The sequence below is a fragment of the Mus musculus genome, chromosome 16, assembly GCF_000001635.26.
Source record: "Mus musculus strain C57BL/6J chromosome 16, GRCm38.p6 C57BL/6J".
In the NCBI taxonomy this organism is placed as follows: domain Eukaryota; kingdom Metazoa; phylum Chordata; class Mammalia; order Rodentia; family Muridae; genus Mus; species Mus musculus.
In genome coordinates this window covers 96,922,089-96,948,365 of record NC_000082.6, presented here as the reverse complement: position 1 = coordinate 96,948,365, position 26,277 = coordinate 96,922,089, and the positions used below count along the sequence as shown (strand labels likewise).

Here is a 26,277-nt window from a genome sequence, read left to right as displayed (position 1 = left end):
AGAATTGTGGGATGTGGTGTGCTGATATACCTCATGATCTGAGATCTGTCTCATCCACTGGACTATGTGAGAAATGGCCAGGAACTGCTGGTGACTTTTAGGCCACTTTGAGTTAAGCTGTTGCTTCTCTCTTCCTCTTCTGGAGCCTGATGTTATGTTAATCTATCCCATTTGTGCTGGGAGGTAAGTCTGTCAGGAAAGTGCTTGTCTCACACACACACACACACACACACACACACACACACACACACACACTGGAGATCTGAACTCAACTCTGTGTGTGTGTGTGTGTGTGTGTGTGTTTCATCTATGTATCTGAGGGAACCTGGGCAGGGCTGGTAGCAGGTCCACCTAGAGCTTAAAGTGGGATAGCAAAAACTACACACAATAAGAAGGGATCTAAGAATGGCTAGGGGGTTAAAGGAAGGAGAAGTGTGATCCCGTCCTCCTGCCACTCTTACAGAGCATCTGAAAGATTGCTTCCTCACCTCATTGCTTTTCTCTACCCCATCTGGCTTCAGGTTGCAAGGTCATGATTTCTGAGCCTTGTCATACCTCCCAAATGTTACAAGTACTGGCCTGAACCCAACATGCTTATAATTCTGATCACACAAGATTCCCTCCTAGCCCCTGAGGTTAACACACCAGTCTTGCATGTCCCAAAGGTCAGATGCCCAGCTCTATGGGCACTCTTTCCATGCCTCTCTCTAATTCTGACACCCTAACCTTGTTCTCTGGGATGCTTTCAGTTACGCAGTTGCTAAACTCCAGTGTCTCCTTTCCACATTTTTTACTTTCTAACAATTTTCCAGCACCCCATTTTCATTAAATACTCTCTGCTAAAATAATAAAAAATTGGGGATTCCCTTGCCCTGACTTGATCATAAATGATAGTCCTTAGGCCAAATGGAGTCTCAGGAGTAGTAGACAGGAAGAGAGGCCATAGAACCTATTGGGCCCTGCACCCCTTAGGAGAGAGTAGTTTTGACATCTCTGGCCCACTCTTCATCTGCCACTTTCTGTGTAGAATGGTTCATTAGAGCTATGGTACACACAGCCCTTTGTAGTTAATGGGATCCCAGACCAGGTATTTGTATAGATCTGAGAATATCCTCTAAGGTACAGCTCAATCAATACCTGAAGAATAGTCTACCAACATTCTTCTAATTAATAAACTTGTTTTGTTATTTCAAAACAAATGGATGAAAGTTTCTGCATCTACTTACTCTGTTTGGTTCTCTGGTGGCTTTTGGAAAATGTAGTAGATTTTTAACCTCTGGACCCATCTCAGATAACACGACCTTTGACTTCTTAATCTGTTTCTAGACACAATTATAGGTTTCACAGTCATGCCTATTTAATGATACTTTAGAACAAAGGTCTGATTTAATGAGTATTTAGGAAATGGGAAAACTATGACCTTGGCTTTTTCAGCACATCCTGTTTGGCCAAACATACTAGAGAAGAATGAATGGGCACCCTTGGTGTCAGAGTACAATGGCTGCTTAAATAGTGTTAGACATGGACTCAGAAGCTTGCTTCTTCTGTTGGAACCCTTTCCTTGTGTGATGGTTTGCATATGCTTGGCGCAGGGAGTAGCACTATTAGAAGGTGTGGCCTTGTTGGAGTAGGTGTGTCACTGTGGGTGTGGGCTTTAAGACCCTTGTCCTAGCTGTCTGGAAGTCAGTATTCTGCTAGCAGCTTTCAGATGAAAATGTAGAACGCTCAGCTCTGCCTGCACTATGCCTGCCTGGATGCTGCCATGCTCCTGCCTTGATGATGATGATAATAGATTGAACATCTGAACCTGTAAGCCAACCCCAATTAAATGTCCTTTATAAGACTTGCATTGGTCATGGTGTCTGTTCACAGCAGTAAAACTCTAAGACACCTGGTGACTCAAAGAAATATAAGTTGAATATACTTACACATTAAATTATATATACTATGTTTATTACATGCAGACATTCTGCTGGCTCATTTCCAGTTGAAAAAAACAAAACAAAACAAAACAAAACAAAAACAAAAAACAAAAAAAACGATTCCCTGGCTAGGTGCTCAGCATCTTGGGCCTCACAGACCTTTACCCACAGTCCTGCAGCGTAGCTGGAATTAGACAAGGGTGCTTTAAGGGGAGCAGGGTTTGAATTTCCTGACTTAGTTAAAGATTACTACCAGCAGAAGCCCTTTGGGAGGAATGGATGGCTCATTGGGCCCCGTGGGGAGGGTGGTAATTAAGCTCCAAAGATGGCAGTGGTGCTCAGCTAAAAGCCTGACTTTAAATAGTAATACACTCGTTGTGTTGTAAAGTGCTAGGCCCTCGGGTGGCTGTTGACAGAGCGTGAGGAGATGGTGCTGCTTTTTTTCTATAAAAGCCAAATTGAAGAAACTGTTAGGAACTCATCTGCGTAAAGCAATCCCATTCTGCCCAAGGGTGCAGGCAACAGGGGGCGATTGGCCAACTGGTTCTCTCCCTCCTTCTCCAGGGATGCTAACGTTATCACCACTTGTCATGAAAAATTGGAGGCACCATATGCCAGGCTGCTCTGCTGAGCAAGTGGCTAGGAACTAGTGTCCCTTGCTGACGACAGGCTAAGGATTTCCTCCCAGAGTCAGTCAGGGCTGCCAGGAAAAGCCTCTTTTGCCTCCCAACTCACTGCTTCTCTCAATCAGGACACCCGCTGTGCAGAGCTGTCCTGAGTTTGGTCTGCCAGTGTGAAGCTCTTCTGAAGGATGCTGGAGGTGTTGCTATGGAAACAAAGCAGCAGAGGTCCAGGGAGCAAGGTTGGGCAGGATGTGGAGTGAGGTCCCCTGTGCTGAGCTCCACAGCAGCACCCCCTGATGATAGGTAGGAAAGCTGTGGGAGCGGGGCCTGTCTTCCTCCTTCAAGTCTCTCATGGTTCCTCCTCTAGGCAGCGGTTTGTGTTTGCGGATTTCTGTGCTCAGTTAATTATGTAAACCCCTTTAGTTTCCCTGTGTAAGCGGTGCATTAAAATTTTAACCATGAGGAGAATGGCTTTCATGTGTTCTGACAGCTGGTTCCCAAGGCTTTGAAGAAGAGTGGACTGCCTTTGATTTTTTTGTAGAATTAGCTTTCAGGAGTTTGCAGGAGATGGGAAGCATGGTAGCATCTGGGCCCCTGTGATTAGGAAGGCGATTTTGTATCTCTCGGCCCCCCACTAACCTTTAGTCACCTGGTCTGGGACCTTCCCAAGGACAGGCTTCAGACAAGGGGGAAGGAGCTGAGGGGTGTGGTGTGCAATTGCAAAGCAAAAGAAACACTGCTGAGGAAGCAGCTACCCATCATGACATAGGAACTGGGAGGTGGCTTTTGTCTCTGGGCTGTCCCCTCTGAGGTCGTTAGCAGAGAGAGGACTGCAGGATTAGTCTGGGCTCATTCACTTGTTCCAATGGAGGACTGGAGGTCTTCTGATGAGGTTGACATAGATTGAAAGAAAAAAATACTGGCTTGTGGCACTTTCCATGATGGGTGTCAGACTCTAAAGGATCCTTCAGTCCCCACTGAACTTTAACTGGAGCAAAGCCACCTCCTCACAGCCCAACCCTGAGAGGTAGATGAAAATTCATGACCCTCATAGAATGCCCTGTAAGTCTCTGTTCCCTGAATGTAGTTGGAGGGAGGCCAGTGTCACAAATTAACTTTGGGGAAGACACCTGCAGTCTTTTATTAAATTAATTATAATTTTAAAATGAACAGTCATATAAACACCCACCAAGCATCGGTCATGAATGGATTAAGAAGGAAACCCCCTCCCATCACTTGCTCATTTGCTTGTTCTGTGACAGGGGCTGTTCCCAAGGGGATGACAGTTTGCAGTGCCAGCTTTACTTTGCCCCAATTATCCCCATGTAAACTGAGTATTGGGACATCAGATTTGCCAGGGTGACATACAAGAGAGCTTGGTCATGATGAGCGAATGTGGATAAAGATTCAGAAAATCGACTGAGGCTGAGATAGCTTCTGGGGTTAAAGTTACTAAAAGCAGTTCCCTAGGTAAGTCTTCTCATTGTACTGTGGTTCTCTGAGATGGCCTTTGGTGGACAGCCATGGTCTGCTCAGAATTCTGGTTCTGGGTCTGGAAGGTAGTGTGCTCAACTCTGGCTGACTGCAGGCCACCTGGACATCAAGGGGAAGCCCCAAGGGACCACCATTCCATTCCTTGTTACTGCCTCTATGGTTCATTGATTTAGGCTGGACTTCTGAATAAAGACCTGTGGACAACTGAGGTATCAGTGGCAAATATGTGATATTTTACTGTTTGTATCAAAGTACTCTCAGATGTGGAAACACTTTTTGTCTAAGCTTCTTAGCTTATGAAATATTATTCACTTGTCTATCAACTTTGTACGATAGAGCTATGCCTCCTGTGTTCTTTTTTAGTGAGTCAGATGCATTTTGTTTGACTTCTTGATTATCTATCTGGTTACGAAATCACAGCTCTCACCTCAAATGGAATAACAGAGTGTTTATTCTGGAGCTCAATGTGAGTGACTATGACCTAGCAACAGAGATTCAGGTTGCCCCAAATACCATGTTACTTTGTGGAAATAGATAAGTGATTGTATAATTGTTTTCAAAAGCATTAGTGGGGACAACAGGTAGGCTGTTACAGTAGAGTACAAAAGTCCTTCTATAGATGAAACCCTGATTGACAACATTGTTAGGTTATGATGGTGGGGTCTAGGATCTGCTAAGAGTATATTTTAAGGGGTTGATAGTCATCAGGATATTAGATCAGGCACATGGTGGCCAGTGAATGGCTTTAAATGGGACTGAGAATAGCTCTAGATAATTTGGCTTTGGTCTGCCACATTTTAAATCTCCTTAATTATGTTTTTTTCCCCCTAGTAACTTCAGTTTGCAATCTTTAGGATTAAGTCAGATATCTTAGAGAACTTACCATGTAAAGAAAATACTATACTCTATAATCAGGTCAGGGTGGCTACCAGTGAAGAGATGGGGGTGGCATCTCTTCTGTCATCTTTCTTAGGATTGTTGGTTGGTAAAGATTAGCCATACAACAGAACAAGACTCCCAGACCCCAGAGGCTCGAATTCTAGCCATGATGAGAATATATGATAGCCAAGCTTATAAATATCTTGCTCTGAGTCTTTCCTTATTGGGAAATGTGTGCTACAGACTATTTTGTCATTAACAGTGACTTTTCACAGGCACTGACTGCTAGAAATCCAGAATGCTGATAACTCACTCCTGTGTATGCTCAGGACCCACTTCAGTGTTCTCACACCACATAGGGCAGGCAGAGGGGAAGCTAGCTCACATGTACTTTTGAATATACAAACACTAATCCTCTTGAGGGCTCTGCTATTGCATCCCAGAGGCTGTAGGATCCCAATTCTGTCACATCGAGGGTAAGAAGTGCAACACAGGAGTTTGGGAAGGGAGTAGACACACTCAGCCCATACCAAGGGATGAGGAGGAAAATGTGAAAGCCATTGTCATTGTCATATATTTTTACTTATTCCTCTGCATATGTGGCTTGCACATACAAGAAGGTTCAGTTCTCTCCTTCTATCATGTGGGGCCAGGGAATTGAACTCAGGATATGAGGCTTTGCAGCAAGCATCCATGCCTGCTGACCGACTGACCACTCAGCTCCATCTCTATTGCTTTTGAGTGACAGAGGACCCTGAGCCCCCAATGTACTCCTGGAAATATCCTTTCTTCTAATTTACACTGAGTGGGTCCTTTAACACCATGACTGCTGACAACCTTTGCCTTCCAATTTTTTTTAGATCAATTGTTTATTTCTGGAAATAATATACATCCTCTGAATGACCAGAGATCTGTTCATTTTTAGAACAATGTGACCTGGCCTCTATGTAAAAGAAGTGTGATACAGAAGAGTCTCCCTGGTGTCCCTGTGAATACATTGGGCAGTGTTGACTTTTTCCGTCTTCTTTCATGCCTTGGCTTGTCTTTCTCTTTAAGTCCAGTGGCTCATCTATACATGTCGCGTCCGCTCTCGACCAGCAAGAACGACACGACCACCAGTCCTTCTAACAGCAGTTTATTCAGTCCTGATTCTTCTTGTTTATATCTCCCCCGAACCCTGGGCCTCTCACTCCTTTTATACTCTCATCCACGCACAGCAGGCCACGCCACCTCACCAGGCATGCAGCTTCAGCTAATCAGGGCAGCAGGGGCATATCTCCATCAAACTGGATTCACCGGTATCCTGGTGCACCTGCGCAGCTCTCAAGACGTTTGTGGCTTATATGAGGAAGTCAGGTGCAAGTCATACGACTTAGCTACAGTCCCTGGCGCCTTTGGGACTGCCGCCACACCCGCTCCTAACATATACAGGTGGCATTCTTGAAGGTATCAGTAATTCCAGTTTCTGGTCATTTGGAAAGGCATGCTCTAAGACCATTAACCAAACCCTACACTGACCATTGTGATACCTATAGTATCAGATCATGAGATTGCCTTGCTTTGCATACCTTGATGCCACATGGGAAAGGGAGACAAGCAGACATCAAAAGTTCGAGGAACAGCCCCAAAGTCTGACAGCTGGTCATCACTCAGTACTTGGTAGGGGCATGATGATAGATGGCACTGAGCATGAAGCCTCCGCAGGGTAGAGTAGGACTCGTAGATGGCTCTGGCCAAGGTTATTTGTACTAGCCTGATAGAAGTTGTCATAAGGGACAATATTTCTTTTGTAATATTTCCTATAGCACACAGGGAAAATGAAATCATAAAATACATGAATAAATGAGAATGGCTTACATGTTACTATATCCATGGGGGAAATTAAGGCACACCAGGAGTCCTTTGCAACATGTAACCAGGCAAACCAGGAATCTGGGTAACATGTAACAAGACTGTCTCAAAATAAAGAATGAAAGAGGACCGTGGAGCATCTCAGTGGAATAGCAGCTATCTAGTTCATGTGAGGCCCTGGATTTCACCTACAGGACTGCAATTTTTTGTTTAAAAAAGTTAAAATAAATAAAATCAAATAAACCTTCACTCTAGCATTCACAGGTGAGCAAACAGAAAGTTAACCAGATGTTAAGCAAATTGTGATTTTATAATTGGCATTTGCTATTTTTTAGGCTTGGGCCATAGTCTATATAAAATCAAAAGGAAATTAGTATATTTTCCCAAATATTCACTATTTCTCAAGAAGGGCTTTAAATGTGAGTTTATAGAACTGTGGAGATTATTATAAGGAACACATCCAAAAGGTGTCTGTGTCCTTGTCAGGCAGCTCACACTTCTGCACGAGAGCTCCCTACTCAGGCACTGACTACTCCTTGAGATGTGCTTGGGACTCTGTGAGTATCCTCTTGCCTCTCTCACCTAGAAATGAAAGAAAACCAAACTCTTGTATCTGTGGAACACTGGCCCCTTGGTTGAGAGGCAGAAGGGCTCTCTAGGAAGGATGGAGGACTGAGGGTTGTCTCTGTGTTGCACAGCTGCCTCACAGACTCTTGTTGGGTCTCCTGCTCAGCTTCCCCATCGCCAGTCGTTTTCTTCTCTCCTTCAGAAACCCTTTCCTCGCCACTACTGAGTATTAATTGAATACTCTGAAATTCAGACACTCAGCACCTGGGCTTCCCTCAAGGACCAGAAAAGACATGTGGGCAGATGAGGACCCTTCATTCCAAGGGCCTTGGGTCATGCAACAGAGAGCTATACTCTCAAAGTCTGCCAAGTCTGAGAGAGAAGTCTCAACCCGGCTGACTCAGGCTCAGAGCACAGACTGAGTCCTGCCTCCCTCTGCTTCTGGAGGGTGGTCACCATTAATTCCTAAAAGCCCCACACAGATCCCTGCCTTTATCCAAACATGCTGTTCCTCTTGTGTGTTATCTCTGCATGCAAGCTTCTTCTATTTATAAGGGTCTGGGTTTTGTTGGATGAGACTCTCCCCTTCCTAGCATCCCCCACTGATTACATCTCCAGCAATCCTATTTCCTAGTAAGAACAAAGGTCCTGGGAAAAATACATCACATCGACATACGAGGCATAGGACTGTTTGGATAGGAACTGGAGCTGGAGCTGAAGCTGGAGCTGAAGCTCTGATTCACTCATAAAATGGCTCGTTCTTTCCAATTTCTCTCCTCATAGATCTCAACAATCAGATAAAAATTTTAGTTCCCTTGGAGTTCCCTTGGGTCTCAGATGTGCTGTCCATTTCTGGATAGTTTCACAGGAGGTAGCAGTGTGCTCCATAAGCTACCATATCTGTCTCTCTGTGTCTCGCTCTGTCTTTCCCTCGACCCCCTTCCTCTCTCAACACTTCCAAACTAAATTGCCTTGAGTGGATAGAATATTTCAGGGACTCTCTCAAGGAGCTGTGTTCAGTGCAAGAGGGTGGTTTGAGCTGTTAGAGAGTGGATTGTTCAAAGGGTTCAAACCTGAGCCTTCTGAGGTAGCACTGTGCCAGGGAGTGCCCTCCTGGAGAGGCAGGTCAAGCAGTAGTCTCACCCATACAGGAGACTGATGCTCAGAACAGCAGAAGAAATACTCTGAGCCTTCACACAAAATGCTAGTTATCAACTGAGAGCTTTGAAATCCAAAAGCAGATTCCATGGAGCCAGTGCCACTGTGAGAACAGGAGGTGAGCAGCAGTGTTTAGCATCCTGCCTCTATAACTGGCAGGGCTAACTTACCTTTTAACTTTTTTTTTATTTTTAAGTAAAAAGATCCATGTTTAAATACTGCTTCATCTTTACCCATCTTAAGACCATAGTCTGTATCAGGTGTGTAATGATCCTCCCTCTCTTGCTCTTGCAAGACCCTCATTAGACTGTTATAATCACATAGAAAATAGAAACATATATAGATGAATTTTCCTAGATAGATGACTGTGTGCCTATTGTGACATTTTGTTTATAAACTAGTCACAACAGCCAACAGTAATACAATATAACAAGTGTAGCAATAAGCTGTAACAAAGGTTACATGAATGTGAATTGTTTCTGGAACTTATTCTTGTAGTCTTCTCAGACCATTCTTGATCATGAGACCCTAAAACTGCAAGAAAACAAAAACTTGAATACGGGGGGACCTAAGATGTGTCCTATCTTCAACCTAATCCTGACCTTGAGCTAAATTATAATCTACCAATTAAACTTTATTTTGATCTTCATGTTTTAGGGAAGCCCTTTGAATCCTGGTTGATTTACTGTAGCCTCTGCAGAGATCCTACTGTAAAGAGGTCCCATTCTGAGAAAGCAGGACTCAGGACTCACAGTATATGATGTGATGATGAACCCATTTCACACCACAGTGCTGACACAGCTTCCTGCAGAACCCCATCTGCTGCCTCCCTGTGTCTGAAGCAAGCTCACACTGGCTTCCATTCTTTCTTGACACTCAGGTGGATGAACAGGAGATCCTTAGACTGAACTTGTAAGTGATAGAGTACTTTCTCTCAGAGCAGGATTGTGGAGCAGAGCAAGGGCTGGTGTAGTTCCTGTAGGGTGGACCACATAACTCAGTTCTTTCTCTCCCTAGCACTTCTCACCATGCAGATGCTTTCCTTCCAAATCATTATGACGCTTGTGTACATTGTGTGTTGGAGAGTCTTGCTTTAAATTACTTCCAGGCTGGTAGGTTTACTTGCTTGAAAGTCGGCCTTCCCCCTTTTTAGACCCATTCAGTCACCTTGTAGAAGATTCTTGCAGCATCTCTCTAGCATCACGTCTTCATGTCTGCCAATCATTCACACTAGACTTTGATCTTCTCAAAGTCAAGGGCTGGCAGTTATGTGTCTCTGTATTCTTTGCTCTTAGGTTGATAGTATGTGAGATTCTTTTTCTAACATGCATTAATAAAGAAGATGAGTAAAGCATCACATATAGAAAGTTAAAGGCAATCCTCAGAATTCATGATGCTAATAATCCCACTGGACATCATAAATCTTATGTGCTTGGTAAATGTAAAACAGAACTTAGAAGGAGACCAATATTTGCTGAAATATTGTAGAGCAAAGGTTTGCCAAGAATTTATCATGCTTTATCTTATATAAACTTTGCCCTAACTTTATGTTTTCTGACTTATTTTATGGCTCAACACATAAATCTAATTTTCCTAAATCCTTGAATCTTGTAAAAATGGAGAGACCTGGTTTGTGGCTTATACCTGTAATCCCAGCAATTTGGGAGGCTGAGGCAGATAACCACCTCTTGGAGAAATGATTCAGATATGATGAGTCTGCCACAAGCACAGAGTCTCTTCTCTGGCCCCAAGCTCTCTGTTTTCCCTATCTTCTTTAGATTGTTCCATGTTTGCTCTTAAACCCAATTAAATGCTAAGATTCTCCAGGTAATTCTGGGAGGAGAGGTCATGATATTCATTTGACATCAGAGGATAATGGATGGCTGATACCACTGAAAAACACAGTACCTTATATCAAGGTGTGGAGTAACATGATAGATAAGTTTAAAGAGATCCGTATCCCCCATGTATTTCTAGCTTGGGCAGTACGTGAGGTAAAATTATCTCTAGATGAAAGAAATGTTAAACCATGCTTGGCATGGTTGTGCTCACCTGCAATCCCAGCATGCAGGAAGCCCAGGAAAGAGATTATTTGCTACATAGTGAGCTCCAGGCCAACAAGACCCTGTCAATAAAAGCAAACAAAAAGGATAAGAAAAAAAAAAAGGAAGAAAAAGAGAACAAAGAGGAAGGAAAAGAAAGAAGGAGGGGAATGTGGGGACAGAAGGTAGAGAGTGGGAACAGAAAGAAGGAACATATTTTCTAAGGCAGCAGGCACAAAGTATATTCATAACCAGAAGCACTTAATGAGGAGTGCCACTGCCCTGAGGAGGGAGTGTGAGAGCTGGGAAGGTGCCCGCAGGGCCCAAGTTTCCTACTGAGCAGGTCTACACTTGTCTTCTCTGTGAGTCTGCTACTGATGATGAGGCTCCCCTCAGCTATGCCAGAGATGTGTGCATTTTCCAGTCAATCTTCCATTTCCCCTCTTTTTATAGATGAGAGAAGGAAAAAGTATGACTTTCTTCTGCACTGTCACAAATGACATTGACTTTTTTTCCCCAATGAAAACTCCTAGAAATAATTAATATCCAAGAATATCATCTTTATACAGCTACTTGCTCCTGGAGAAATTCCAAGGTTAGAAAGCGTCAAAAGGAATTTGAATTGATTTTGCCACCTGGGGTCAAATTTTCTATTCTAGTCATAAGTCAATTTTCATAAAAAAATTTACACTCTAACTTGGGAAATACCCTAATTTCAAGGGATAAAAACTATACAGTCACCCATTTCAATGTTGACTTTTTTTATATGCAAAGCTTTGATGTTTGCTTTGCTTTTTACTTCCTAAAGTTCTGACACTCCATAGCAGCAATTCTCTCAACTAAAATTTAAAATAGTACAAAATACTCAACAATAAGACCATAACTTCTGATTTGTCAGGTATTAGTAACTGAAAACTTATCAAAATAATTAAGGACTGGAAAGATGGCTCAAAGGTTAAGAGCACTTGCTTGCAGAGAACCCAAGTCCAGCCCCAGCATCTACATGGCTCCTCATAGCTATTTATAACTTCAGTTTCAGGGGACCTTACACCCTTTTAGGACATTTGGGACACCACATACATGCAGTGTACATAGGTACATGCCAGCAAAATAATCATTCACATTAAATAAAAAAATACAGAAATAAATAAATCTTCAACAATAAAAACTAATTGAAGGGATTAATTTTAGAAAAGTTAATTCAGGATGCTGTCCTTTAAACAATTAGGATGTCAGAAGTGATCACATGCTGTAATCATTTAAATAAGATAACACTTTATTTACACATTTAGTTAAAAGGAAGGAGAAATAAATGGATGGATGGATGGATGGATGGATGGATAGATAGACACATTGCACAGGTAGATTGAATGGATGAATGCACAGATGGATGCACAGACTAGTAGATATATTAATGGATTGACAGATGGATGGGTGGGCAAATTTGTCAACAAATGGATGAATTAATTGATGGTTGGATGGATGGATGGACAGTTGGATGGTCAGATGGATAGATGAATAAAATGGATGTGTTGATGGATGGCTGAGTGGATGAAGAGCTGGATATGTGGGTGAATAGGTGAGCAGATGATGGATGGATGGATCTCTGAATGGATCTCTGAATAGATCTGTGAATGGGTGGGTGGGTGGATGGATGGATGAATGGATAGATGGTAGGGAAATACACAACTGACTAGATTAATTTCCTCTTTCAAACTAGTACATTTGGATATGCTTTATGCTTTGCATATAGAACTGAAGAAAAACATTTAATGAATTTAGAAAATATAAAATATTTAGTAAATTTAAAATACAGAATGCTAGATCTCTATATAACAAATACCTTATATTTACATTGTGCAACCTAATATAAAAATGTAAAGTAATTTGGCTTACTTTTGCACACAAGCATTTGAATAACTATTAAGTCATGGCAGCAAGTGCCATTTACTGTTTATCCAATGTGTAACTGATAATTGTTTATCAATTAAACAATGAATTCCCCTTTTACTCAGTTTTCCTGCTCTTTCTTATCATCTACCAGCAGATATTTTCCCATTCACCTTATAAAGTAAGCAAATTATATGATTTCTTTCTTTTAACACACTTGGCCAGACTTCATCTAACTTGCCTGTGACTAACCTGCCACCTGTGTTTTGCATAACATGATTGAATTTGTGCTCTGACAGCTGGAATGTTTAGGAGATAAGTAGTGAACCAGTTTGCCCACACCACTCTCTTGATGAAGGGTGAGTAGGAAATCCTGGACTTTAATGTTCTTCAATGGCCTCCTCTCAGTTTACTGAGGCTTTGCCAGTGTGCTTAGCAAGGGAAGCAATTGCAGGGATAGCAGGCTTGTGGCAAGACACTGAGGGGCTTTAGTGTGCCAAGGACAGAAGAAATGATCACGCTATCACTAAAGGAAGGGCAGGAAAACTCAGGCTTGGTGGACCTTTCAAATAGGGGCAGGCAGGGAGTCTGAGGCAGTGTTCTACAGAGGGGAGCATGGGGCCCTTGAGGTGGGAGACATCCTAGGAGACAGGAAGGTAGAGTCCAGTTAAACAATGTGGTTGCAAGGGTGGGCCAAAGCTGAATGATCTTCAGCAGGTAACAAGCCACAACATCTTTGTACATGGGAGAATGCACAGAGGTATTGGTAGCTGTAGAGAATGGATCACATCTGTAGTGCAATCAGCAATGTCATTTTAAAGATGTGTGGCAGGATTAGCAGGCAACAGAAATGACCAACCTTCAGTTGTGGTCCAAGGGAGAGAGCGCCAGGAAGCTCAAGGTAGAGGAGCGTGGGAATGGCAGAAGAGTGTCAGAAGTGGGAGGTGTGTGGTAGAAGCATAGATCTGGAGACATTGTGCATGCCAAGAGAAGGTGGGGCACAAAGGGAGGGAAGAAGGGCTGGCTTCTCCTGAATGATGGTGTGTGACAGAGCCTGTGGCTTCAGTGCTATGACTGGTTTTGAGTGGCCCTGGGATTTCCAGATAGAGGAAAATCTGTCTCTGGATAGGGAATTTCAAAGACAAAGAAATGGATCTTAAGTTACTTGTAGTTTCAAATTAGTGAAGCACCTTTGTCCTTTTATTTAGCTCCCAATAGATGGCCCACTGTAGATAACTGGTCAACCAAGAGGCCAGGAACTCTGTCCATGGCTTTTTTGCAAAGAGTTTTAACCCTACCCCTTTGCTCAGTACTATATAGATGGAGGAGAGCCTGCTGAGCCTGTGTGTGTTTGAGTCTGTGAAGATGCTTCACATACAGCCAAAGGATGGTGGTTCTAAAAGGATGACTTTATGTGGAGAGGCTTGGGTTCTTTCTTTTCACTGGATTTGTATCTTAGCATATCCACATTCTAGAGCATTCTAGAATATTCTGTGTAGTCAGGTCACTGTTAAGGCTAAGCCAGGGAGCAGCAAAGAAGTGGGACTGGGGAGTTTGAAGTAGTATCTGGTGCTCATTTCTTCTTCAGGCGAAGGCAGTTCTCAGGACTAACAGCACCCTTGGAGTTAAAGAATTTGTCAGTGGCATAGAAATTGTTACCTCAAAGAGCTGCTAGGGGGAATGGGGAGAGAAAACAGAAAGTCCAAGTCCACAAACCTGATTGATTCTTCTGACTATGATTTCCAGGTAAACAATCTTCATTTCTTATTCCTACAGGCAAGAAAGAAAGAAGGTCCTGGGGGGATAGGTGGCTAAGATTTATCCCGTATCTCTGATGTTTTATAATGAAAGAAAGCTTTGCTATATGAAGGGTAGGCCCTGCAGCCAATTATGAAGTCTTTCAAACTCAAAGGCCTGCCTTCAATATTCTTACAGCTTTTATATTTATTCTGAAAGGCTTCACTGAAGCTTGGGAATTTAGCTTGAGCATGTGTTACCTGGCAGATCAGGGTCCAGGTGAGATCTGGGATGAGAGAAATGACTGTAACTATTGTTAAAAAGAAGGGACTCGCCTCCTTCTTTCTTCTTCTCATTCTCCTGGTCGGGGAAACAAGACACAAACTTTTTTTGTGTGCTAAGTGCTAAACCTCCCTGCCCCAACCCAGTAAAGCCTCAACCAAACCTGTGTCTCTTCTGCCCACCTATTAGCTGTTGGTATCCTTCTTTACAAATCACAATAAGAGTCTGTATTAGTTAGGGTTCTCTAGAGTCACAGAACTTATGGATAGTCTCTAGATAGTAAAGGAATTTATTGATGACTTACAGTCGGCAGCCCAATTCCTTACAATTGTTCAGTCGCAGCTGTGAATGGAAGTCCAAGGATCTAGCAGTTACTCAGTCTCACACGGCAAGCAGGCGAAGGAGCAAGAGCAAGAGCTAGACTCCCTTCTTCCAATGTCCTTATATTGTCTCCAGCAGAAGGTGTAGCCCAGATTAAAGGTGTGTTCCACCACACCTTTAATCCCAGATGAAAGGCGTAGCCCAGATTAAAGGTGTGTTCCTTAAACTCGGAGATTCAATCTTCTGGAATCCATAGCCACTATGATTCAAGATCTTCAAACCAAGATCCAGATAAGGATCTCCAAGCCTCCAGATAAGGGTCACTGGTGAGCCTTCCAATTCCGGATTGTAGTTCATTTCAAATATTGTCAAGTTGACAACCAGGAATAGCCACTACAGAGTCACACAGTGTTTTTTTGTGTGGACTCTCTTCCTTGGGGTAACCAGGCTTGGGGGCCCTAAATTAGCATCAGAATACAAGCAACATTAGGTCAGCCCACTACATTCTGGTTTCTGGCTGATGGAGGTCACTTTCTTCTCTTTTATCTGCAATTCTGAAAGCAGAGACAGCTAACTCAGCAGGTAGGAGCAAAGAACAAGAGCTTGCTAAATACCAGGCAAGGGAGAAGCTTTGTGAAGGGTTCTGAAATCAGCTCCTGGACATTTTGACTTGAAAGAACTGGCCCTTTCCTTGAAGAGAGAAGTGAACATGCAAAATTTATAGCCACATGATACATAGAGAAGGGACTGGCACTGATCTGATGAGAGTAGCAAAAGCAATTTCCTCTCTCAAGGAAGAATGCCATTCGTTATACAGTGGGCAGGAATGGCTTAAGTCAGCATTGTGCTAGAGAATACAGTGCATCAAATGAGGAAAATTCTGGCACATAATCAAGTCTTTACTGATCTGATAATTTATTATTATTACTATTATTATTATTATCATTGACTATACTAGGGATTGTTTTAGGATCTTGCACACACTAGGTAAGTATTCTTCTGCTCGGTGTCAGCTCCAGCCCCGCCCCTTCTTCCCAACATTTTATTTTGAGACAAGGTTGGGCCTGAACCTGTAATCTCTCTGCCTCAGCCACCTGAGTAGCAACTGGATGGCAAGCCTGAGATACTAGCAAATGGATCCTTGAATTTCCCCATCAAATATTAACCAGGACTCTGGCTCTGGCTGCACCAACATCGTGAAGAGCTTTATAAAGTCAAATCAATTATAATGTGTAAAGTCACCCCGGGAGAAATATGACGGCCGTGGCCATGGAAGCTTCTGAGGGCTTTGCTTTTGCTTTTGACTTTGGCTTTCAAAATGGATCCATACCAGTTTGAGGGATGAAGATGAAGAATAGCCACCAGTCCCTGTCACCTGACTGCACATGAATGATTCAGGGAGAAATCTTATCAGCCATGCTTCTCAGCATTGTGCAGATTTAGAAAAATTGGTGGAAAAGGTTAAAAATCAAACCACAGGAAAGGAAAAAATAGATTTGGTGCTATTCTCCTGTAAACTAACAGCGAGTTTTAGATCATCTCTTAAAATATTTTTAATTTTAGTTTTATTTGTATCAACTTGCACGTGTGCATCTATGCATGTGTAGGTACCCATGGAAACCAGAAGGGGGCACCAGATTTGTGGAGCTGGAGTGAGCAGGTAGCTGGGAGCCACAGCTTTCTGGGTGCTGGGAACCAGAGCAGCAAATCCTGAACTGCTGGGTCAGGATCTTATATCTTTTTGTCATTGTTCCAAATGTTATATCTGTCTGTCTGCCTATCTATCTATCTATCTATCTATCTATCTATCTAACTATCTATCATTTATCTCTCAGCTACCTATCATGTATCTTCTATCTATCTATCTATCTATCTATCTATCTATCTATCTATCTATCTACCTATTTCTCTATATATAGAATCTATACCTATTCTGCCAAATGATGATAAATAAAAATAACACTTTAAAAATCTTTATTGATAAATACTCAACTCTTATATTTAAATTGCATCTGTTCTAATTTTCCTGGGATCCAGATATCACTGAGAGATCATTTTACTTTAAATGGTGTGAGCTTGTATCTTTTGTTATAATCAAATTCTTGTAAAATAAGCCTGTGTGTTCACACAAGAAATTCCTCAGGGACTGACTGTTCCATTGTCTACTAGAAACTGTGTACTTCTGTTTTATTTAATTTGAGTTTGTTTTGTATCAACAATCAAGTAGGTAGCATTTATGAATTTATTCTCTGGCCTTCACATGCATGTGCATGTATGTATACACATAAACACACACACACATACCTGTACACATGTATACTCGCACATGTGCACACACTAACACATGCACATACATGTATACGCATACTTATTCACACACTCATACATACTCATAACACACATATACAGGCATGCACTCTCACACACACTCATATATGTATACACACATATGCACACACTCATACATGTTCACACACATACACACACTCACACATATACACAACCACACTCACACATACACACATATACACATGTACACACATACACACCACCCATACATTCAAATACATGCACAAACACAAGTATGCACATATACATATACATACTCAAACACACACAGCTAATAATACAAAATCTTTTCTAAGAGTCTTAGTCTCTTTCTCCCTAGTGAAGAGTTTCTCACACTATGTGAACTTTGGCCTTAAAACCAGCAATGTACTTGCCCATCAGCGTCTGTTGCTTTATGTCATTGGGTTACAGAACAATTATAAGGAGTATGCCCAAGTCCACCCAGCCCCATGAAATTCACAAGCTCTGGCAGATGCACCATGGACATTTTCCCTTACTACAAAGACAGGAGTAAGAAAGGACAGATGAACAAACCTAAGAACCTAGCATTGTGGCTCATCTTGGACAAAACAAAATTCTTATTGAGATGATACCAAAATCTGAATCTAAAGAAGGTTTTTCCAGGTGTTTGTAGGCCCTGGTAACAGAAGGAAGTGAAAAGATGGCTTTCTCTTGCACTGAGCATCCACAGGGATTTGCAGGCTCTTCTCTGAACCTCTCTACCTTTAAAACCGAGGAACTGAAGCCCAAAGACATGGCATGGCTTAGATTTAGTTATCAACAGTTTCTGTTTTAAAGGAGGAAATCAAATTAATGAAGGCATTAATGGACACCACGTTCTTGTTAAACACAGTTTGTAGGATTTGCACTTGATCATCATGAACATGGACTGTGAGTCAAATGAGCTATAATCAAGTAGAACAAATTGCATTGCAGGGTCCCTTCTTGCTGATTGGAATTGGCACGTGACAGTGAGTGGGTAGCCTTTCCTTGCTAACTCTCATCCTAAGGGCAGACTGCCATTTGACTCTTTCTGTGTACCAGCTTCCTACTTCCCCACTGCTTCCAGTGGCCTCTGCTTTAACCCTGAATTCTCCCTTGCTCTTCAGTTTAGCTTGGCCCCATGCCCACAGAAGCACATACTTCCTGTAGATTTTGGTCCTAGAGAAGGATGTACAAGTCAACACCTTGACATTTGGGGCAAGATGATTCTCTGTTGTAGGAGAGGGAGGTGTGGAGATGTCCTGTGAATTTTTAAACTTGTATTAGCACCCCTTGGCTCTATAATGAGATGTCAAGACCTCCTAGCTTCTATTTGTATTTGTGAGTTTCTAAGATGTCCTCAGGTATTGCCAAGTGTTTCACAATGGCCTCTGTTTCAGAGCAACATGTGGAAAAGCTTGTATTATTAGTGTGAATCTACCGGGAGAGAGATTTCAAGTCACCTGGTTCTTTAGTCTGTCTGAGAGATAATCCAGATGCCCATGTTGTTCCTCATGTGCACATATAGCCCAGCTGCCCATATTGATCCTCGTGCACACACACACACACACACACAGCTGCCCATGTTAAGCCTCATGTGAACACACACACATACACACACACATACACACAGCTGCCCATGTTAAGCCTCATGTGAACATACACATAACTGCTCATGTTTATTTTCATGTACACACACACATGCAATTGCAAATGCTGAACCTTATGTGCACACATAGCCCAGCTGCCCATCTTGATCCTCCTGTGCACACACACACACACACACACACACACACACACACACAAAACTCTTTGCTGTGCTTCATGTACACAATTCTCTTCTTTTATTCCATTCCCATTTTAGTATTGGCATCTTGGTTTTCTTCTGCCTTGAAGACTAGTAGAAGCATAAAAGTGTGTATTATATCTGATTGTTAATGGCAGTCTTGGTTTTGAAATGCTGTCTCTGGTGAGGCCTGCTTCCTGGTTCCCATGTGACACCTCACGGTGTCCTCAGATGATTGAAGAGGATGGGGCTCTCGCTCCAGTCTCACATAAAAAGGATATTCCCATTGGCCATTCATCTTCTAAAAACTCAGAACTCATAAAAATACCACTTCGAGGTGAAGGTCTCAGCATGTGCCTCAGTGGGATATGAGCATTCAGAACATAGCTCTGGGTTGTTGCTCTTGAGCCATTCAGCTGGCTGACTAGATGAGGTCAACCTCTCTTGTCCAGGCTCACTGTATTTATATAAAGTTATGCGATCACAGTATTTTCTGTGTCTACAAAATACCTTTACTATGACAATACATATATTAGAATTTGATTAAGTACCTAGACTCTACCTACCACCTAGCCAATCAACACAGAACTTGCCATCTTGTATATAAACATGTCTAGACATAAGAAAATGGAAGGCTACTTGGACATGATTTAGAAGTATTGAATTATTTGAACTTGAATTTCATTTATTAATTCAAAAATACTGCATGCAATGGATGGATGGAATCAATGTATAAAATGCAGTAAAGTTAAACCTCGCTGGGGGTTTTGGGTGGTGACTACACACAGATAAGGACAGATACTTTTTGAATACATACATGGAGTTCTATACAGCCTTTTGACAGATTGGCCGCTATAGGTGAGCTAATTTCTGAGTGTGCATCTCATTGAAAACTGAGGCAGAATGACCCAGTCTTCGGGGGCTCTTGAAAGGGTTAGAATACAAACCTGATGCTTCTCCCCATATCCCGATGCTTGTGCAGAGTCCTGTTCAGAATGCTGGTTATACACCTACACTTAGTAGAACCCAGCATTAAGGTCCCATCTTCGTCCCTGCCTCCTGGGAGACTGGATAAGCTCCCTTTACTGCTCCAAGCTGAGAATCTATAGGAGACACCAGGGCATGGGACTGTAAACTGAAGCTTACATTTAGAGCCATGTCCAGGGCCCAAAACAGAAGTCAAGAGAGAGGCTACTGGGCTGAACACAGAACTAAACCAGAATACTGAGCAGAGAGAAATTACTCATGAACAAAGCCCCAAAACCAGGCCCCTGGCTGGGCGGCATGGACATACTTCTGACTCACTTCCTGAAATTCAGGAGCTATATGTTTTAGGTACCTGCATGCCATCCCATAGAAACATGGAAGAGCTGACTCCCAAAGAAGACATGGGTGAGAATGAGTGTAGCTTCTAAGACTCCCATGTGTTTTTCCTTTTTGTATGTACAGCCCAACTTCAATACTGTTGCTAAAGCTATAGGTGGATTAGCCGAGTGCATGTTAGCATTGAGGAGTACTATGGAAATAAGTATGAATGTCATAAATCCAGCTTTTAGCAATGGTACATACAGACTTGTATTTAATTAAGCAAACTTACTTCTAATTTGAAGTGAAAAAGGGTAAGGGTAAGGGGCTAAGGAGTTAGGCCAGTGGGCAAAGTGCTCTTTTGAAAGCAATCTGGATTTGAGTTTGGTCCCCAGAACTCATGTAAAACAGTTGGATTTGGTAATATATGCTTATAATCTCAGCACCAAGGAGGTGAAGACAGACAGATGCCTAAGGCTTGCTGACATCAAGGTTGTCCTTTGTCTCTACCAATGTGCATGTGCACACACACACAGACACACACAGAGACACACACACACACAGACACACACACACACACACACACTGTGCTGAGAGATCCCCCAGGTCCATCAGTGACAGCTAAGGACATAGAGACCTTAAAATGTTCCTTAGTTCTGCAAGGGCTTATTTGGATTCTAACAGTCAAAAGGCAAAGGGATTTGTATGAACCTTTTTAGCACATAAAGCCCCTGGTGTGTCCCCCATTCCATAAGGCACCATGCAGTTCTCCCCTTCCCCCATCTTCTCCCAGGCACCTACTGGGGTTTCTTTCCTGACCCCTGCCTACTGGCAGAGAAAGATAGATTTTGACAGAACCAGGAAGAGTTGTTCTGTCTCCATGGCAACGTCAATTCACATTCTGCAGGTACAGGGGCTGCCACTTAAGGCCACTGACTGAATGAAGGCTGCTGAAGGCTCCATGCTGCAGTGCCTAGCCAAAAATAACCTGGCAGGCCACCACTCCTCACCACCCCATGAAAAGAGGCATTAAGCCTGCTGGATGCCAACTGTCGACCTAGGTCTGTCTTCCTGCTAAATGGAGAGGAAGGGAAATGAGAGGTTTGAGGGTGGGGAGCCAGCGGCTGTGTCTCCCATGTTTCCATGGTGGAGGAAACAGCATGTTTCCTCTATTGAATGGAACATGAAATGTATTCTAACTCCTTCACCCCAGGGCACCAGATAATTTGTATTTCAGCAGAAGTATTATAATTACATAGTTTAGAGTTAGAATTAATTAGCATTTGGGGAAGTAGTGATACAAACCAAGCAGTTATTAAAAATTAATTTCAATAGAAGTCAGTTTGGAGGGTCTTGGTTTTCTTTTCATTAGTTCATAGATGATGTCATCAGCCATTCTACTAATCTCCCCAAAATGTTAGACATCTCATCATTGGAAGCAAAAACAATAGTAAATGTAACCCTTTAGAAATATGGCGACAGGCCAAATACATGGATCGTAGCACACTGATATAAATTTAGTTAAAAATCATATCAAATACTGTATCAAACCCAGCAGACTCCTGACAGTCATTAAATCATTTCTAAGTCATTAAATGTATTTCCTGGTGTAGCACAAGAGGCACCTGGCTATGTTAAGTGCCTGCATCTACAATGTGTCTTTGACTTCCCAAAATGTTACTGTTTCATTCTTTGGAATGAGAAGCTAAAAGGGACCATGCATGATTAAGATAAAGTTTGTTTCTATCAACTGGTGTTTCACAACGCTCATCTGCTGATGTTCTTGGAAATTAAAGAAAAGCACAGTTCAATTTGGCTTTTCTAAAGCAAATGATTTCTCCACGATCTATAAAAGGCCATCTTTTTTCTTCGACAACAATGTCCTAATATTTATAGGGAAGGAGACATGAATATGCAGCTTCCTCTCAACTCACTCATCAGCAGTGACAAGAGATATTGTTCCTATTAGACAGAAAGGGAGAATCTAGAGAAAATGTGACTTTGCTGTCAAGTACATAGAGTTGAGGGGCTGTAGGTCATTGTGCTTTTTCTAAAAAATTGGTTTGTATTTTAAAATGATGATTTAAAGTTTAATGCAACGTACAGCTTTTGGTTAGTAATTTTTAATGTTTGTGCATGTATATATTCGTGTGTGTGTGTGTGTGTGTGTGTGTGTGTGTGTGTGTGTGTGTTTTCATGTGTGCTTCAAGTAAGGCCACATACCTTCTTTGAGACAGGGTCTCTCTCACTGGTCTCAAGTTCACCAATTAGACTACCCTAGCTAGCCAGAGAGCCTCAAGGATCTCCTGTCTTCTCTTTACCTCCCAGGCCTGGATTACAAGTGCACATTATCAGTCTGTCTTCGAATTTTTATGTGGGTTCTGAGGATCAAACTCAGGTCCTGAATCATGTTCCCAGCCTAGTTTCCAAATTTTTAGAAACAGTTCAGAAAAATCACTGGCTTAGAAATATTCTGATTTCATAAAGGGATATACTTGAAAAATGCTTCTTTGTATTTCACAGCAATAGTAATTCATAGTATATCTGGGGAAAAGGAATTTCCTGAGGTTGGGAATTATAAAAGATTAGAAAGTAATTCTTCAGAGAAAAATACAAACAAATTCTTTATGCAGCCCATTCTGGCTAGCACTAGTTGAGGTGTGTTTGGCATTTCCTCTAAGACCACATTCCTCTCTCTGAGGGATGCAGTGGTTAGCTGCCCAAGTCCACATCACATGCTAGAGTCAGGCCTGTTCTCTTCAGAGGGTGACTAAGAGAAGAATACTCACTTGTAATAAGATCTGTTGCTAAACCTGAGGTATTGACAAGTATTGACCATTGTATAACTATGGCTTTTGTCCATTCTAGTTCCATTGCAGTTGCTCTGATCAATACCCTGACAACAATTAGCTTAGGGGAGAAAAGGGTAGCTGAGAAGTCCAGGTTGCTCACTTGTTTGCTTGTGTTCAGTTCAATTTCTCCATTCTTACACAGTCCAGGTCTTTCTGCCTAGGGAGTGATGCTGCCCATAGTGGGCTGAGGCTTTCCAGGTCTATTAATTAGGACAGACACAAAGATGCCCAGAGACAACCTGATTTAGGCAATCAATACCTACTTTCCCTTTTCCTGAGTGATTTTAGATAGAGTCAAATTGACAATTAAGGCCAACCATCACGGCTACTTAGCACACCATATACATTTATGTAGCATTTACTAAAATAAGACAATATGGAATGACATAAAATTGTTCTCCAGATCCTTCTATATGGTCCCCATACAGGGAGTTTTTTCTTATATTTAAATGAATGTCATTATCTTCTTGGATATGCCTAGGAATTCTAGAATTTTCTCACTGGAGCTCAGCTGCTATTACCGAATCTTTATACAGTCTTAGAACATGTAGATATTACCACAGGATCATGTCCTTTGCCCATGTCTACAGCGTCCATGTGATGAGCAGATGGAATATGGCACAGGGTTTACTGAGAAGGTTGATCGCCTTTCCTAAAAGCTGCTTTGGTCTGGTTGTCCATTTTTAAACGCCCTTTGCCACTCTGTATTTAAACAAAAGAAACCTTGTGTCATCAACTTGATTTTTTTTTTTTTTTGCATGCCTCAAGAAAGAGTAAAAATGGGGCTAAGACAACCTTGGGCTCTACTCATTTCCCACGATTTTCTGAATGATTTACTACCATTGGATCAAGGACCAGCAGTTCACATAGCTATTCTTCATGTTTCTTAAGAAAGTTCCAGATGGGAACAGGTTCCATAAAATGGCATCAAACTTCCAAACTGAGAATTTAAACACCTGGACACTCACTATCTATTGCATGTCTCAAAACCCAGTGTGACTCATATTGTTTCCAACCTACCACGTGGGATTGGTAATGACTGCTGACATCCTTGTGGCATGCCACAGCCTGGAGGCTGAGATCAGTAAATAACAGACACTGGCTCCTCTGTCTCTGAGATCAGCAGAGGAGATGGTACAACAGGTTACATGTAGAATTGTAAACATACAGGACACCAGACCAGGACTCTCCAGTTAACTGCTAACAATCTCCAACGATGCGGTTGAGGCGGTGCTTAGCCTGTAAAGCACTTGTCCCACATGCATGAGAACTGGGATTTACTATTCAGTACCCATGTAAAAGTGAAAAAAATCAAAAGCCAGAGAAGGCAGACATTATAGTGTGGAACCTGCTTGTTATCCCAGTACTGGGATGTCAGAGATAGGAGGATCCCTGGGACTCACTACCCAGCCAGCCTAGCCTGCAAGCTCCAGGCCAGTGAGAGAACCTGTCTCAAAAAGAAAACATGGTACATGGCAAATGAGGAATAACACTTAAAGTTGACCCCTGCTCCCCCGCCCCAGACAAGAAAGTAAGGGAGCCCAGTCAGATCAAAGTTTCCTTCTAAAGTTTGTTTTGCAGCTATTATTTCATATCTTATCATTTGCATAATTTTGAGGATCTGACTCAATAAAAAGGAACCAAGTTCAGCTACTGTACTCATTTCATAAAGACATTTTGATGAATAGTTATAGGTACAGTGTTCACAGTCAATAATGTTGTCATGGCTGTGTACAGAGAGTATACATTAGCATAGTGTGGTAAGGAATTGAAGTATGGTTGGGGGGGTGGGGAGGCACTGAGGGCATCACAGTTACAAAGCAGCTCCCTAAGTGAGCCCACGGGATAAGCGGAGGTCCCCAGAGAGCAACTGAACAGATATATATGAGACTGAGAGATCCCGAAACAACTCCAAACCTTAGCAAGGGTCAGTTCTCTTAATAATAGCCTGAGAATCCCTCTACACAGGATGCAGCATTAAAAGGCATAGTAACACCAACAGAGGGAACTCAAGGCAACATTTGCCTCCTAGAAACGTTCTCTGATAAGCCTGAAAGCCAAGTCTGAGAGGTAGGAATCTGGGTGCATTGAATCCAAGCAAAGACGTGAACAGAGACTTTTCTCTTATAACTCATCAGATTTCACTTTTCCTTCCGGATGTTATGAATACATTCCCCAAGGTTTCCCATCCTTATCAAATAACAAAATAAACTACTTAAAAATCACCAGACATTTTGAGCATGCAGATATACTGAAGAATACTCAACAGTAAATGACTTCATACTATCAATTTTCCTTTGCAAAATTAAAAGGGAGATGCTACTTTAAAGCTGTTGTGAATTTCTAGCAGTTAGTGGACTCAGCTGCCTGAATCAGTGTGGGTCTACACTTCATGTATGCTGATGGTGAGCTAGCTTGCTGTATTCCTATGTGTCTCTGGAGCTCAAGTTTCTACCTTTTAAATCAGTAGACATAGATTGCACATTGAGTATATCCTGCCCAGTTTCTTTGCCCCAACCCTTTTCTCAACCCTCTCCCTCCCATTAAACCTGTTTGTTTCTGTAGACAATTTCATTTCTATTTTTATTAAATCAAAGCATACATGCTTTATGTAGCCATATGGGGGAAATATGTTATTGGTCTGAGACTGTCTTCTTTCACTTAATCTCATTATATCAGTTTGTATTCGTATTCCTACAAGTAGCATAATGTCATTCATGGCTGGAAAGAATTCCACGGTATATGTAATATCAACTATATCTATGCCTAAACAAGAACTACATAATGACTATACCAGTTAACATACCAGTGCAGATGGGGGAATTTGCCAGGCCTCACCCTTCTTTTCCCCCCACCTCCTTATAAGTTCTTGCTTCCCTGTGCTGTGATTCAGTGGTCTGAGTCATGCCTTCACTTGGATATACAGGACTCTCCTATCCACCCCAAGCCTGTATAACCCCTCAAGGCTTCTGCTCTGTTGTCCTTCCCCTGTGCATCCCATGTCCTCTGTGAACATCACACCCTCTCAGGCTCAAAGAACCACATCTTCTCTAAAGGACTGATCACTTTTGAATGGTTAATTGATACACCCTAGTGTGACATAAAATGGTATTTTAAGAGATGATTTTTTTATAATCTCTTGGCCCAGAACCACGTGGCTGAGTCCACATCTATCGGTGTAAATTCCCTCGTCTTGGGACAGGGGATTATTTTTACTTCTTGGTGCTGGGTTCATCT

The 26,277-nt window shown here is 42.1% G+C and overlaps 1 protein-coding gene and 1 long non-coding RNA gene across 8 annotated transcripts in view; one reads left to right on the top strand and one right to left on the bottom strand.

Moving 5' to 3' along the window:
- Dscam (DS cell adhesion molecule) overlaps window positions 1–26,277 on the top strand; it is a 583,662-nt gene that overhangs the window by 222,748 nt on the left and 334,637 nt on the right. The window lies entirely within an intron of this gene.
- The window catches only part of Gm32432, a 52,374-nt gene continuing 39,701 nt past the window's right edge, over window positions 13,605–26,277 (bottom strand). For all 4 annotated transcript variants that reach the window (XR_876306.3, XR_876307.3, XR_003951889.1 and 1 more), the window contains one exon: window positions 13,605–26,277. This exon is cut by the window's right edge and continues 1,327 nt beyond it. This is a non-coding gene — a long non-coding RNA (predicted gene, 32432).